Source organism: Gymnoscopelus braueri (assembly GCF_963280865.1).
Source record: "Gymnoscopelus braueri genome assembly, chromosome: 10".
NCBI lineage: Eukaryota > Metazoa > Chordata > Actinopteri > Myctophiformes > Myctophidae > Gymnoscopelus > Gymnoscopelus braueri.
Genome location: NC_137611.1, coordinates 53097564 through 53115446, shown reverse-complemented (window position 1 = coordinate 53115446; position 17883 = coordinate 53097564).

Here is a 17883-nt window from a genome sequence, read left to right as displayed (position 1 = left end):
TAGGCCGAGGAAGAAATGCCACTTGTAAATGTTCAAATCAGCCTCATCTTGGCGCTATAACAGGCCGTTTCGCGTTTTTACCTATAACTGCACCGTGCAGTTATAGGTAAAAATAACTGCAGGAGTGAAACTTTGCACGCACACGCCCTAGAAGCTAAGGAAAAACCTTTGCGCCACCAGGAGGCTGATTTGTAGAAAACATTACTCCTACAGATTCTGTCCAAAAATCATGCAAATCGGTACACAGTATCTCTATAGTCATGTGATCAACACAGATCTGTCCAATGTTTTATATTCCATCCCAATTGGCTAACATTGGCTTCCAAAGTTTGAAGGAGAGGTCCGTTTTCAACAAAATGCCTGAAAACATGAACGCAGCGTGCAATTTCCGTGAAATGTTGCACGCACATTCCCACTAGGCCGAGGAAGAAATTACACCCTTTTTACACCCTTTAATTTAGCAAAACAAATTTTTGCTGATTTTTGTGGCAGACTACTGATAAAAACCTGAGAAAGACATTGACAATGTACAGATTGAGTGATCATATTGGCAGTAGTAGAGAAGGTTAGACACAGACACACCTGGTTGCCCAGAGAGGAGAGGCTGTGCTGTCATTGTGATGAGGGAGTTGCAGAGACAGAATGACACTTCATAACACAATGTAAAAACTAGGGGGGGAAAGTGCTCCTCGGAGCACAGGTGTCCGCCAGGTCAGGTAGATTATTGTAGGCCAGCAATGTTCGAAATTTGCCAATCAGGATGGAATATGAAAAATCTGACAGATCCGTCTTGATCACATGACTACAGAGATAATGTGTACCGATTTTTTGTGTGATGTTTGGACACAATCTCTAGGAGTATATAATATAAAAACAATTGTTTAGTGAAAATCGGCTTCCTGGTGGTGCTATAACAGGACAATGTGAAAAGGGTAGCATGTCTTTCTCGACCTAGTGGGAATGTGCTTGCAAAGATTCACGGCAATCGGACGCTGCGTACATGCCAATTGTAGCCAATCGGGAGGGATTACAAAACGGGCCAACGGTGCCGGAGATTAGCTGTCCACAGACGGACGGATGGACAGACAGAGTGCAAAACATAGCCTCCGCCAGGCCAAAGGCAACTACACAAATATTAGTGAGGAATTCTTTCCAAAATTTAAAATAAATAGTAGTATGACAGAAAGGGAGAAATTACCACTCCTTCTGGGGGAACAGAAAGAATGTGTTTTGGCTGCAAAATATGTCAATTCCTGTCACAAGAAAAGGGAAAAGCAGTAGGACACAGATATATACCATGTTTTACTTACCATTTAATACCATTTCCTTTATTTATGTAACTTCATTGATTTTATGTTGTTTGTTGTTTATGTTATTATATATTATAAGTGTTATTGTGCTTTGGCAACACTTGTCAAATGTCATGCCATTAAAGCCTGTTGAATTGAATTGGAGCTTCTTGAACATAATTCATAAATGATTTAAGATATCACCTCTTTGGAGCACATTTATTTATCCAACGTTTCGACCTTCTAGGTCTTCATCAGATATTTGCCTGATGAACGTTGCATAAATAAAACGGTTTTTTTTTTAGCTTGAGAACAGTGTGCAGACTTTCTTCTTCTTATCCTTGATTCTTCCCTTGATGTCCAGCACCTGGCCTAAATGCAGGCGTGGGATGTGCACACAATCTTTTCTGTAAGCTAAGGTGGTCAACATTCAGTCTGAGAGTTGTTCTCTTCATGCCAGTAGTTTTTAATGACACAATGATCAAGCACAGTGTATGAATAAGCAATATCTACTTAATAATGTTGCCCTTAATAATGTTGGTGGTAGGAAAAGTCTTCCAGCAGCGCACTGGTAGCCTGGTTAACCATCCCAGTCTCGTGAATTCACATTTCCATGTGTACAAGTGAATTCACGCATTGGTATGTCAGCTAAGAAGTAGAGTGTGTAGGGTTTTGTACAGTGTGTGTGTGTGTGTGTGTGTGTGTGTGTGTGTGTGTGTGTGCGTGTGCGTGTGCGTGTGCGTTTCCTGTCACTGTGGGCCTCACAGCACAGTAGCACACAGCAGAGTCTGTCAGTGGAGCAGAGGAGATCTCCAGATCTTCATGTTTGTTTCTATCAGACAAGTTTAGCAGAGAATATTGTGTGATTATCTGCTGTTTTCGTAATCCCTGATCCTGAAATAAGCACTAGGAATGTTGGTGATTTTCCTGTATAATGACGATATCAGAAGAAATAATGTGACTTAATAGACAAACATACTGTACCCTTACAGATAAACTCAAGAAACAGTAGACATAATGAACCAAGGACACTAAAGTGTCAACTAGAGAGATCTAAGCTTCCTCTCTTTCATGTAGCTTTACACACTCAATTCATCCTCTTACATACTGTAGCCACAGGAGCTACAGGTGCTGAGGGTGCGGCCCCACCCCCAGATACCATTGCGTCCCCACCGAGGAGGCTAAAAATTAAAGAATATGTACAGTATACAAAAGAAATATGTTATTCATATAATGTAATAAAGTCAGGAACATCCTTTAACACAATCATTGTAAAGCGCCTTGAATAAAGGCACTATATAAATGCACCATTTACCATTTACAATAAGAGACAATGACATCAAATTGTCCCTCGATGAAAGGGAATCCATGATCACACACTCCACGTTCACATTATGATTCCATGGTATAGCTTTTGCACTCTGAGTCTGTGTGCTCTACGCTCTCACTGAACTGACAGCACGCACAGCTGAACTTCGTTCACCCATATACCCCGGAATTCTGATCCCAGGTCAGTGTAATCATAGTAGCACTTAATGCTTTTCTCTACCGATCAGTGCTGAGCACGGGTCTTCTCGGATCCGCTCTGGTATTATATATCATTAAACAGACCAGAGGTCCAAGATAATAGAACCTGGAACGGACCGGGTCCGAGTGATTATGGTAAGATACAGATCCGGACACGTACAGGTCTCGGGTCCTGTCGGGTATTTTCGGAATCGGGGGACCTGTGAAGAGCTCTACTGTAGTAGTTAAACATGAGATCTAATTTGTTGTGGGCATATTTAACAGCCAATATACCCTTAGCAAAAAATAGTATACTTCAAGGTCATTTGATCAAGTATACTTAAGTATAAGTATATGTATAGTAAGTATACTAATACAAATGTACTTGTAGTACACTAGAGAGTATACTTACAGTAATACTAAATTGGAACACTTTCAAGTATACCACAAGTACACTCATCTATATACTGCTAGTGTACTAGTTATATACTTCTAGCCCACTTTGTGGTTCATTGGAGTACACTTTAAAGTATATCCTCAGTAAACTACTAGTTTACTTGTAGTTATACTTTAAGTATACTATTTATGTACTTGAAAGTACACTCATCTAAATACTGCAAGTGTACTAGTTATATACTTCTAGCCCACTTTGTGGTTCATTGAAGTACACTTTTAAGTAAATTCTCAGTAAACTACTAGCTTACTTGTAGTTATACTTTAAGTATACTATTTATGTACTTGTTATATACTTCTAGCCCACTTTGTAGTTCATTGAAGTACACTTTAAAGTATATTCTCAGTAAACTACTAGCTTACTTGTAGTTATACTTTAAGTATACTATTTATGTACTTGTTATATACTTCTAGCCCACTTTGTAGTTCATTGAAGTACACTTTAAAGTATATTCTCAGTAAACTACTAGCTTACTTGTAGTTATGCTTTAAGTATACTATTTATGTACTTGTTATATACTTCTAGCCCACTTTGTAGTTCATTGAAGTACACTTTAAAGTATATTCTCAGTAAACTACTAGCTTACTTGTAGTTATACTTTAAGTATACTATTTATGTACTTGTTATATACTTCTAGCCCACTTTGTAGTTCATTGAAGTACACTTTAAAGTATATTCTCAGTAAACTACTAGCTTACTTGTAGTTATACTTTAAGTATACTATTTATGTACTTGTTATATACTTCTAGCCCACTTTGTAGTTCATTGAAGTACACTTTAAAGTATATCCTCAGTAAACTACTAGCTTACTTGTAGTTATACTTTAAGTATACTATTTATGTACTAGTTATATACTTCTAGCCCACTTTGTGGTTCATTGAAGTACACTTTTAAGTGTATCCGCAGTAAACTACTAGTTTACTTGTAGTTATACTTAAATATACTATGTATATACTTGTAAGTACACTCATCTATATACTGCTAGTGTACTAGTTATATACTTCTAGCCCACTTTGTGGTTCATTGAAGTACACTTTTAAGTGTATCCGCAGTAAACTACTAGTTTACTTTAGTTATACTTAAATATACTATTTATATACTTGTAAGTACACTCATCTATATACTGCTAGTGTACTAGTTATATACTTCTAGCCCACTTTTTAGTTCATTGAAGTACACTTTTATGTATATCCTCAGTAAACTACTAGTTTACTTATGGTTATACTTAGGTATACTATTTATATACTTGTGTCATGTACTAGGGAACACATGGCAAAACAAGGGAGTCCACAAACAAGTCAAACGTTTAAACTATATTTATCGTTCTAAATTAAATAAATAATTCCAATAATTAAAACATACTGGTATGAGGTGTGTACGTTACTAGACCTAATTCACATTCAAACACAGCTCTGCATAGGTATTGTATAGGTAGAGAAACACACATATGGTAACGAATGCATTTATTGAAGTTATGGGGGGTGGGGGCAGTGTGTTTCACTCTGAAGGTGCGGAGTTGCTGATGTCATCGTACACCTATGAAGGAACAGAAAGGCCACATTAGTAGGACTCCACAGTAGTAAAATACTTTGAATTGACAAGTATAATGGGAATGTGAATCTCTGATGTCTAAACTTACCTCTGTCCCCCCCCCCCCTTCCCAGTGTGGTGTTCGGGCCAAAGAGTTCCCTCCGGCAACACGCACCCTATTTATTAGTTCCGGGAGGGTGCTACCAAGTGGGAAGTGGAGAGAGGGGAGATTGGCATCGACTGTAATTAATTGAACCCTTGCCAATCTCCCCTCTCTCCACTTCCCACTTGGTAGCACCTTCCCGGAACTTTAAATAGGGTGCGTGTTGCCGGAGGGAACTCTTTGGCCCGAACACCACACTGGGAAGGGGGGGGACAGAGGTAAGTTTAGACATCAGAGATTCACATTCCCATTATACTTGTCAATTCAAAGTATGCTACTACTGTGGAGTCCTACTAACGTGGCCTTTCTGTTCCTTCATAGGTGTACGATGACATCAGCAACTCCGCACCTTCACAGTGAAACACACTGCCCCCACCCCCCATAACTTCAATAAATGCATTTGTTACCTTATGTGTCTTTCTCTACCTATACAATACCTATGCAGAGCTGTGTTTGAATGTGAATTAGGTCTAGTAACGGCGACCCGTCGTTACACACCTCATACCAGTATGTTTTAATTATTGCAATTCTTTATTTAATTTAGAACGATAAATATAGTTTAAACGTTTGACTTGTTTGTGGACTCCCTTGTTTTGCCATGTGTTCCCTAGTACATGACACAAGTATATACATAGTATACTTAAGTATAACTACAAGTAAACTAGTAGTTTACTGCGGATACACTTAAAAGTGTACTTCAATGAACCACAAAGTGGGCTAGAAGTATATAACTAGTACACTAGCAGTATATACTTGTCGTATACTGATAAGTATAAAGAAAAGTCTAAGGCTTATACTTATACTTCCTGAGACTAGTATACTTGTTGTATACTGAAAAGTCTAAGGTTTATACTTACACTTCCTGAGACTAGTATACTTGTTGTATACTGAAAAGTCTAAGGTTTATACTTACACTTCCTGAGACTAGTATACTTAAGTATACTTGTCTTATACTGGAAAAGTATAGAGAAAAGTCTAAGGCTTATACTTAAACTTCCTGAGACTAGTATACTTGTTGTATACTGAAAAGTATAGAGAAAAGTCTAAGGCTTATACTTACACTTCCTGAGACTAGTATACTTGTTGTATACTGAAAAGTATAAAGAAAAGTCCAAGGCTTATACTTATACTTCCTGAGACTAGTAAACTTAAGTATACTTGTCTTATACTGAAAAGTATAAAGAGAAGTCTAAGGCTTATACTTATACTTCCTGAGACTAGTATACTTAAGTATACTTGTCTTATACTGAAAAGTATAAAGAAAAGTCTAAGGCTTTGGAAAAGGCTTCCAGCATGATTGCCTGTAAACAAACTCCTAGCCCCAAAGTACAAAATGGAACCGTCAGTCCCAAATAAGTTACATTTACACTGCAAACTGAAGGGGTCCCTGTGTACATTTTATATCTGTTGTATGTGCTTGCAAACAAAACTAGCCCCTGCCCTGTCAACACAATGTGTTCTATTTATCTCATCTACCCGAGCGGGTGGTCCTGCTCAATCCCTGGGAAGAAGGTAAAACACACGCCCTGTGTCTGTGTTTTCCACAGCTTCATTATAAACGATGATGAGATGGATATATTTTGCTCATTAAATAGAATATAGTTGCTCATCTGTCTTTCGTTTTGGGTGATTTTGTAACCCCATGGTACATAGTGGAACCAAATGGACCCGGGTCCATTAAGGTCCCTGTGTACATTTTCTATGTGTTGTATAACTGCATCCTTCCAGACAAAACAAGCCCACAAATTGGTATTTGAGTCAACAAACAGCGTTTTCTACCGTAGTGACATCCGAGCAGGGGAGGACCAGGACCTGCTCTGTGCTCATCTTCCCCGGGCAGTGCAATGGAGAGAAACACACGGTCGGTCGGTGCTTCATTGAGAAGGGTGATTTATTTGTCCACGGTCGCGTCGCGAACAAGCGACTGAAGCGTCATACATTTTTTAACAGCGATTCAGGTATTAATCCAGGCAGGGGTACTCCTCCTCTACTCTCACTTCCTCTCCTCTCCTCTCCTCCTCTCCACTTTTTTCAACCTTGCAAACCATTTTTTCAACATTTTGAAATGTTTTTATTATATATATATTAAAAAAAAATCTGTTTCAAGTCATGGCCTGATTCTAATCCCTCAAAGGGGCAAAGAAACATGCTCAATGACGGTTCCTGGCTCTAGAATAATGGTTCTTCAAAAGGGGTTTCTCAGAGTTACTACTTTGGGGCCACCAATTGTTTGTGATAGGAGCGTTGTTTTTTGTTTGTTAGTTTGTTTGTTAAGTAAATGTCTGACAATACACATTAACATGAATCAAACATATTATCGCTTGGAAACAAGCCATAGTCACTTCAAAGAAAAACCTGTGGAATACTTCCACGCTAACACATGCACATTGATGAGCCAATTAGCTAAATAGTGAAGGTAAACCGTTGAAGACCCCTACTCCAGAATACTAGACTGGTATGTCTAGGGCTGGGCCATATGGACAATAGAACCTGTGTTCCAATGGATCCAATGAAGTTATTAAAATAGTCACAAGCTCTTGTTAAAACTTTCATTGGTTCAATATTCTACTCTGATCTGATCTAGACTAGGCTCAGAAGGCCATTTGTGTTACTTTTGTGTGACACTATTGTATGTAGTGCATTAATTGTTGAAAAGTAAGGCATTCATTGACAACAACAAAAAAAGTTGAAATATGGATATAAGAGGTTTCTGCCCAAGATCAACAATATGTGTGAGTTTTTCTTCAAGTTCAGACTAGAGGTTCTGAATTGTGACATCTCATTCATGCACTGAACTTCTATGGATTTTTCAGATCTGAACTATTTCCCTTTTGTTCTTTTTTTTTTTTTGGCCAACTAGTGTATTAGTTCAGTGATTCTCAACCTTTTGAATTTCAAGGTTTGATATGTTTTAGGACACAGGGCCCCATCTGATATATAATGTATTTTTTTAATCTCTTGGACCACAATCTACACTGTAATATCCTCAGTGTTAATTTAACTTTGAGAGTGTACACAGGTCCATGTGGTTCCTTGTGTACACTCTCAGAGTTACAGACCCGTTAGGGTCCATTTGGACCCTTGGTGGTCCCCGGACCCAAAAGTGAGACCAGTGTATATAAGCTGATGTGTATATTTGATAATTCAATTCAATTCAACTTTATTAAAGCACCAAATCAAAAGACACTTGTTGTCTCAAGACACTTTACATAATGCAGAGACCTGGCATTGTCCCACCCTGAGTAAGCAATTTGATGCTCAATTGAACTGTTTTTTTGTTTGTATTGTTTATTTTTTTCAGAATATGAAGTTGCATGTTGAGGGGTCCCTATAGAACGCACCACCAAAAGTTTTTTCACTTGTGCCGATAGGGGGCGCCACAAACGTGAACAGTTGCACCATGTGTCGTAACCTTTAGTTTTCCCTGTAGCTTCCTCGTGTCCTGACGGCTGCACCCCACGACTGACACAGGCCTGGATAGGCAACCCAGCCTGGCGGAGATTTTCTAATCATTTATTCTGTAGTTGTCATGGCTGCCAGTTCCCACCTGATGTCGTGCGGGAGTTCAGACTGCTCCAGATTGTATTGAATAACTGCTAGCTTGCATAACGTCTTCAGGCTAGGATTCAAGTCTAAGATGAACAGATTACAGGGTGTGTGTCTGTATCCTCTAAAGAGGATGATACGATCTCCCACCATGCAACAGGACATACAACTCATCCGAAACGGGCGTTTCCCCTTGGGCTCAACCTTCCTCCAGCAGAAGGTTTCCGGATTGAATTTCCACAGATCATTGAAATTCTGCTTCAGATGACTGCTGTATCCACCAAATATGTACAGCTCTCCATTGTGAGCAAAGGCTGCAGGGCTCCAGCGTCCTTCTGGGAGAAGCTGTGTAGAAGGTTTGCTCAGCCAGCAGTTGGTCTCCGTATCAAACACTCTAATGTTGTAGTTTTCGTTCTGGTTCCCTGTTCCCCCAAATACAAACATCTTTGTCCCGATGATGGTGGCCGAGTGCAGTGATGAAGCAGGTGGTGGAGTGCCTGTGTTGTTAATTAAAGACCAGACCATTGTGGTGGTGTCCAACTTGTAGATGTCATTAGTTTGTCCAGTCAGCTTGTTCCATCCTCCATAAATATACATGACCTTCCCCAAGACACAGGCTGAATGGTACCTCCTCCCCTCTGGAACTGTCCCAAAAACCCCGGGCTTGACCCAACTGTGGGTGTCGATATCAAATGCATGAAGCATGTTGGAGTCGTGCCCCCGGATTTTACCTTCCTCTATCTGAAAATCCACTACACCACCGTGAAGTCTTCAAGTCTCTGTAAAACAATGCAGTGATGTTCCACACGCTAATACTTATATTGGTACAGCCACATAAACACAAACTCCATATTTGGGCAAAACTAAGATCATATTCATGACATCAGTGTTGAACTCATTTTTTGGCAGACATACTCTGATCAGATCTCATATCCTGGATGGAAGGCGGTCTGAAGTTATACAACACAACAACAAAAACAACATGGTTGTCGTTGACAGATTTGAAAAACATTTGGGGATTGAGTTCTTTGGCCTGCTGGCAGCGTGCACTAGAAATCTGACACTGATCATTAAAGTGGTTTGTGAAATTAGCTGCAGACCAAGGATTAAGGTTAGATTAGAAAAATGTAATCAGCCCAGTCGTCTACAATGATTAGACTTAAGCCCAAGGTCCCATGGCTTAGCTTTTGAGTTAAGGACATTAGCCTCAAACACACACCAAGTCAGCATCTAGCCCTGTACATCTATACCGCTAGACTCCTGTGTTCTACAATAACTTTTAATACTTTCAAACAGGAACCTGAAATCACAAATGAACAGGTGGACAAAGTGTGAGGGTCTTTCCATTCCATGGCTTCTTCTTTAATAGGCTGGTTCTCAAAGTCTGGTCTGGGGACCACCATGGGTCCAAATGGACCTCTCAGAGTTAACCCTTAAAGTTCTATGACATAAATTTTCCCTTTTTTTAATGTTTTTTTGGGCCTCAATTACACCCAAAAAACCTGAACTGTGAACATTCAGTGGATTTTCTGTGGTCTGGGGTTTTCTGAATAATTAGGCTGAAAAGTAATCTGAGCTTGGCCCTTGGATAGTGGAGTCACAGGCCATTAACCCTGCAAGACCCGGATATATTTCTACTTACAAAAAAAAATAATCAACCTTTCAGATGGTGTTTTAGGAGTACTTTGGAGAGGAAAATATAATGTTTTTAAAAAAAAATAGTTTTCGTAAGGTTTTATTGAAATGTTGTAATATTACAACAGTGGGTCTAACGGGTAGCAGAATTTCCTATAGGCCATTTTTACTCACTGTCAGAAATGCATGGCAAATGTCTATATACTTCACTAAAACAACTTAAGTGTTCATTTATATGGTTATGGTTTATCATTTGGCCTCAGAACAGTATACATTATGAATAATATTGGGCCTCAGAACAGTACATTATGAATAATAACATCAATAAGCCATATTTTTAAGAATTTTGATTTTATTAAAAGAACAAAATGAAAAACAGTACAATGAATGTACTAAAGAAACCTAATTACAATATACACTGGTCACAATGTGATGCAAACAGCCCTCCACCGAAGACCAATTCACACCTGCTCAAAATGAAACGGGCACCCCCTCTCACACATGATGCCGCTGATCCCTGTTCTGACCCATACTTTGAACCCCCAGGGATGTGGCTTGCCTCTCATGTACTGCTTGATGCTGCTGAACCTCCCCTTGAATGGAATCATCATCTCATCCACAGAGTTGTGCTCTTCTGGCACCACCTGTAGGCACTTCTCTCTGAACGAATTCAGCCATGGTCGGATTTTCCAGAGTTTGTCCTTCTTTTCACTCTCTGGCACTGTCAAGTTGTCAACTAGATGTAACGAGGTCATCAAAGACTGAAATCTGTTGCGTGGCATCACATCAGCTACAGGGGCATATCGTGTGTTGGCTTCCCAGTACATTCGGCATCCATTCATTTGTACAAGGCCCATGTTCAGATGCATGCCCATCATTTGCTCTATTTCTTTTCCACTTGTGTTAACTGATGTTCCTGATGTTTGAAGGCTGTACACATTTGTATTTGTTGTCAGGGAGTCAATCATGTCTTCGGACACAAACCGGCGGAAGTACTGCAGTGGTGTGTGGAGTGAACTCACATCTTCAGTCAAAGGTGGACCAGAAAAGTCTGTATTAGGGCTGATGAAGGTCTTCTTCTGCCACTGATATCTTTCACTGGGTTTGGCGTGTTTGGCCGGTTGGGGGGGGGGCAGTGGGTCAGTGGGTTCACTGGGTTCACTGGGTGGATGGTTTTCTTTGGACTCCTCTCCACAGGCCTCTTCATCCGACTCTTCATCAGTTTCAGTAAAGTCGATGTCCACATCACTCTCTCCATTCATTACAATATCCAACACATCCCTTGCAGTGAAGCGAGGCTCTCTCCTTGCTTGTGGCATTCTGAAATGAAAATAAAGAAATACCATTAGTACATTAGTACTAGCACATCTCACTGCAGGTACATATTTCACAAGTCACACAATACTGTCTGGCCAACCTATTGTACTTTGCTTATCCTCACAAGTGGCATCAGTGATACTTAGCACCATCAGTGATGAATGATGATGCTTAGCCTAACAAAGGGATTGGGGATGACTGTAAGTGGGCAATCCCAACACCCATCACATGAACAATGATGAGAGATTCTTAACTGGGCGACTCCCATATGAACAATTACCATACACTGATTGCTAACCACAAACATTACCAAAATGTTTTACTAAAACATTATAGGCAATGACATGTTATAAGCTAATGATGCAGTATATTTGTCTTCGAGTACAATTGGTTACAATATACAAATTGGTATATATATATATATATATATATATATATATATATATATATACACACACACACACACACACACACCAATTTGTATGTTTTAACCAATTGTACTCGAAGACAAATATACTGCTTTAGCTTATAAGTTATAACATTTCATTGCCTATAATGTTTTAGCAAAACATTTTGGTAATGTTTGTGGTTATTTGTGGTATATATATATATATACAGTAATGCAATGTGGGGAAAATACACATAATTGTATAAATGTATTGTGAAAACTATAAGACTCCACTTAGCCAGGTGAACAGGTGGCATTGCTATTTGCTACCACTATGACCCAGAGTTGTAAAAAAACAACAAGTATAAAGCATGCTCTAATTTACATTTGGGGGATATCTTTCCCAATAATATCATATGTACATGTTCTAGACATTCTAATGATCACCAAAAAAATTATTGAAGACATTTTACTTACTTTTTTGTGGGAAATCCTGTCCAGTGAAAAAGAGATTGTTCTTCCTTCAAGGATTTTCAAGATGTGACTTTTCCTGCCTCTGTGGGGGGTATTTATATGCAAATATCCCGGCCAATGACATTGCAAGACTAAACAATAGGATCCAATGATGATGTTTAGGTGAAAGAATAACAGGAAAACAAATGATTTATACCATGTTTTTGATAAAATACAAATGTTGTAATATTACAACTGCGGGTCTTGGAGGGTTAACAACACATTCCATGCCAGACGTTAATCTCATAATGTACTCACCAGTGCCAACGTGTTATTGTTGTTTTTTTTGTTTTTTTCACGTCGCCATAGACCTTGTTAAAATCCTTAAGATTGAGCTGTGCACTGTTTGTAAACATCACGGACATCTCACTGATTCTACCAGTGAAGACCAAAAAAAGACCGAAAAAGCTTTAGAAATGTGAGAGAAAAACACCTGCAATGGCTCACTAGAGTGGAATTTTCAGTTAAAACTTTTTATACACGTTTGAAGGACCATGACAAAGACTTTTAATGTGTTGTAAAACTGAATGTCATGAAACCTTTAAGGGTCCAATTGGTTCCATTTGTACACTCGGAGAGTTAAGGGTCTCAAGTACTCAAATACAAATCTTAAAGGTCCACAAAGAACAATTTCAATAGGTCAAAGGTCTGTAGGGCCAGTCATAAGGCACATAAGATCTGAAAATGTATGCATTTATCGTCGACTAAAACTATGACGAAAAATGTTCGTCGACTACCTTTTTTCACTGACAAACTAAATAAAAACTAAATAAAAACTAAGCTATGAAGACTAAAACTAAGACAAAATGTATTGATAATTTTGTCAACAAATAAAAACTAGACTAAAATGTTAGGGGGGGACTAGTGGAGAAGACATCCAGTACGCTCTTGGGTGTTGCGCTCCGAAAATAGCAGATCTACAAGCTCAGCTGCGACGCGTTGATAGCTTGTAGATCGGCTATTTTCAGCATGCAACCAAGTGTAGAAATCAGGCATTACGACTCCATCAAGGCCCGCCAAAATAATGTTTTGTGAATAAAATCAACTGTAGATTTAGTCGACTAAAATCGTATTTTTAGTCGACTAAAAGTAGACTGAAACTAAGACATTTCAGATGACTAAAACATGCGGAATGATTTGTTTTTCAATAGACTTTGACAAACTAAATCAAAATTTGCTGTCAAAATGAACACTGATATAACTACAACTAACGTATATTACTGTTGTGTTCAGCTGTTAAACATACAGGTTCAATGCCATTTGTTCCCATGAGATTTGACTAGGCTATGTTTACCACGTGTGTCCATTGCGTTTGCAAATGGAGAGTGGGGAGGAGAGCTTCCCCGGGTCCATTTGGTTCCATTTATTTTGAACACACATCCTACTGCCAAAAAACAGATGTTTGGATTCAATTTTGTCTTTATTAATAAGTTGTGTCCGTGTGGGTGCGGCTAGGTGGCGGATCTATATCTCAGAGAAATAATAAATTCCCAAAATAATTGGCCAAACAGAAAGATCGTGTTGATGATATAACATAAATATAAATAGGAACTTAAAGTATACCTTAATTATCATTAAAATAAACATGCTCTGAAAATGCCCACCCGTCTGCCATGTTAAGTGGTCAGATGGGTGAGCAGAGATTTTTAAGTGGGCCCTGATCCAGTAAAGGTTGGTAACCGCTGCTCTAGGTTTAATATTAGCTGAAAAGACACAATAATTCACGTCCAGATTGGGTAACAGACAGTATTTACAAATTAAGAAGCAAACACTTTGTTGCATAATTTTTTTTGATAAAACTGAAAGGAGACAATCTCGTTTAACCCATTAAGACCAGGAACGCATCTGTCATTTTCAGATGTCTCTGGCTATTAAAAAATAGCAGATATACAAGCTCATAGTGCGGCACCGAGTGCTATTTTTGAAAAATCGTGAGAATGTGCAAATCTATGTATTTTTTAAAGCAAACATTTGTAAATGGAAAAAAAAGATAGCAGATCTACAAGCTCATAGCGCGGCACTCGGTGCCATGCTATGCTATGAGCTTGTACATCTGCTATTTTTGAATAGCCAAAGAAATCTAAAAATGACAGATGCGTTCCCGGTCTCAGAGATGGGAAAAGTACTGACATTCTGTACTCGAGTAGAAGTACAATTACTTGTGTTAAAAACTACTTTGGTAAAAGTAGAAGTACTCATTCAAATAATTACTCGAGTAAAGTAAAAAAGTACAGGCTTTGAAATTTACTTTCTGAGTAAAAGTAAAAGTATTTTTACCGGATGTTTCTGTGCATTAAAGATCCCCACCAAACACATGTCTTAAAACAGGCCCAACTTATTAAAACATTTTATATTTGAAAAATGGTAAAGTAAAGTATACATGATGTGAACATGTTTAACAGGTTTTTGGGTAGAGTTGTTACCACTCTAGGTTCGGACTCCCGTTCACACCAATATACAGAGTGAATGACACGACACAGTATATATGTATAAAAATATAGACCTTTTATTATTTACTAAAACTAAACAGACAATTTATGCAAGGGTACCCTTTTCAATACAATACATCAACATTTAAAATAGCAAGCACTTCAATTCATAATAGCAAGCAACTCCAATTCATAAAACTGTGGAAGGAAGCAAGTCAGTCAGTGGGTTAGAGATACCGAGTTTGTATCAGTCCAGTCCGGTCCTGTGGTGAATCCGATCCGGTTTTTGCGGCTCGCCACAACCGTGACTAGACGGCCAGTATAACCCTGTTCAGTCCGCGAACTCCAGTCCGGAGTTTCCGCGTTGCCGCTCGCCGGCGTCCTGCAGACAGCTCCGCTGTAGGAGGAGAACGGTACAATGAATGACAGCCCTCCTTGTAACCGGCACTTTCAAACTATGATAAACACGCTGGCGTGATCACTTTCCTTTAACAGGAGTATTAGAAGCACATCAATAAATCTCTGCCACTGCTGCTCTGCCGTCGTCACGTCACCCGTCTGGCTCCAGCGCCTCGACACAGGGAAACAGGAGGACTCGAATTACTCTCCACAATCACGCTCATAAAGAGCCTTAACACATACGCCAGAGGGAAATAGTTACTTTCCTTTTGCTGGACGTTAGAGAGCGTTGACACTGCAGAGATCGGATCGTCAGCGATGTGGAGGGAGGAGGCGATTCAGCGTTGCGGAGATCCGACCCACGGTGTGGTGAGGAGAAGAGCCTGAGGTCTGGTCCACGGGCACAGCGTGGAGAGAAGAGGAGATCTTGCCTACAACATGTAGGGAGAGAAGAGGAGGTCTGGTCTGGCGTGACCTGACGGCAGCAGGCAACTGTCTGGGTGGCGAGAGAGAGAGCCCGAGGTAGGAACCTGGTGTCCCTTTTATATGGGCGAGGAGTTTTCCTGGCGAATGAATGCCTTGATATCAGTCTGTCTGATGCACACACCTCTGTCACAGCACCTGACAGGTGAACAATACTGTGGCATACAAGTTCATTGTCCATCACGTCAAATATAACACACAGTAATCAATAAAACACAGCAAGCATAATCGAAATCACAGCAAACTATAAAACTCACAATATAAAGTAAACCATAGTCAGGCTGCTTAACCATTGGCCCTGTGCATTCTGTGACATAAACTAAATGGCATTATTCACTCTATGACACATGCACGGTTATCAGACTTAATTTATCCTCCAATTCTAGTTTATGCCCCAAAATGACTGGATATACAGGTTTTGTAGCAATTTGTAGCAATTGTAGAAATATTAGACCTTAATTGTCAAATGTTTAAGCATGTTCTAATCATATAGACTTTACTTCTAGACCAGGGGTCCTCAACAGGGGGTCCGGGACCCCTAGGGGATCCTCAGAGCTACTATAGGGGTCCGCCAAATCTTTGTGTGATAGGATGTTTTTTTGTTACATTAACCACTTGAACCCTATAGCATCCCTATTCTCAGGGGAACATTAGCCGAAAATAGCCGATCTACAAGCTCACAACGCCTCTCGCTGCAAGGCGTTGTGAGCTTGTAGATCGGCTATTTTCGGCAGAGGTTTGGTGTAGGGGGGAAAGGAGCAAATCAAGTACTAAGTAGCCTATTGAAGTTTTAAGTGGTTAAATGTCTGAAATTAACAAAACAAAATCATTTACACAACACTGATGACAGTCTATGAAGCTATATGAAATCGAGTTTAATCTGCAACACAATTTCATACAATATGTAGTGGGGGTCCCTGCTTCATCTGTCTCTCAGCTAAGGGGTCCCTGCTTCGTCTGTCTCTCAACTAAGGGGTCCCTGCTTCATCTCTCTCTCAGCTAAGGGGTCCCTGCTTCATCTCTCTCTCAGCTAAGGGGGTCCCTGCTTCATCTCTCTCTCAGCTAAGGGGTCCTTGGCCTGAAAAACGTTGAAGACCCCTGCTTTAGACCATTTCCCCAATTATCTTTTTTACAATTTGAACAAAATAGCCAATTTTACATTGAGGTGCCCAGATGTCCATATAGTGCCACACTATTACCACACTACAGACAGAGACACACACACACACACACACACACACACACACACACACACACACACACACACACACACACACACACACACACACACACACACACACACACAGCAAGAGATGGCATTAACAACTGTACTGTACTTCATTCAAACACAGCAAGTGAGCCTAGACAAGCCTACTTCAAAAGTAAACGCACGCACGCACGCGCGCACACACCACACACAGCTTTTGCGATGCTTTAGCGATGCTGACATTATGCCGCTCGCACGTTATGTGCTTGATTTGTCAATCGGCACTTTGTGTTTGGTTTTATTAAGATGAACTTACCTAATGATGCTGCAGAGGTTCAAAGAGTTTAAGGCACTTCTAGCCTTGATACAAGACTATGACCGATGACCGTGTTGATCCAAGGCTAACGCACTTCCACAGTACAACAATGTTTAAGTCACAGTTGAATGCTTTGGCCAAAACCTGCGATTAATCCATGTGTTGTTGTTTATATTAATTCGTCTCACCGGTACACACACACACACACACACACACACACACACACACACACACACACACACACAGCTGAGTCTTAACAGCTCGTGAGCAACAAAATGGAACTTCCTCTAAGGAATTCAAAATAAGAGCCACTAATAATAATTGGTCTCCTTAGTTTTATTTTCTTGTCTACTAACAGGAAGTATTATACTCATTTGTAGTAACGTTACACACAGAGCTATGTACGCTGGTCTGGTGCGCTGGTACGCAAGAGTAGGTTATGTTTCTTTGATCGCGCGCATTAAACATTAAAAATAAAGTAACGAGCCTGTTTTGAAAATGTACTCAGTAGAAAGTACAGATACTTGTGTTAAAATGTAACGGATAAAAGTAAAAAGTATAGTCTGAAAAATAAGTAATCAGTAAAGTACAGATACTTGAAAAAACTACTTCGTTACAGTAACGAAGTACTTGTACTCCGTTACTTCCCATCTCTGCCCGGTCTTAATGGGTTAAACGTCCAAATTAATTTCAACTTCATCAGACTGA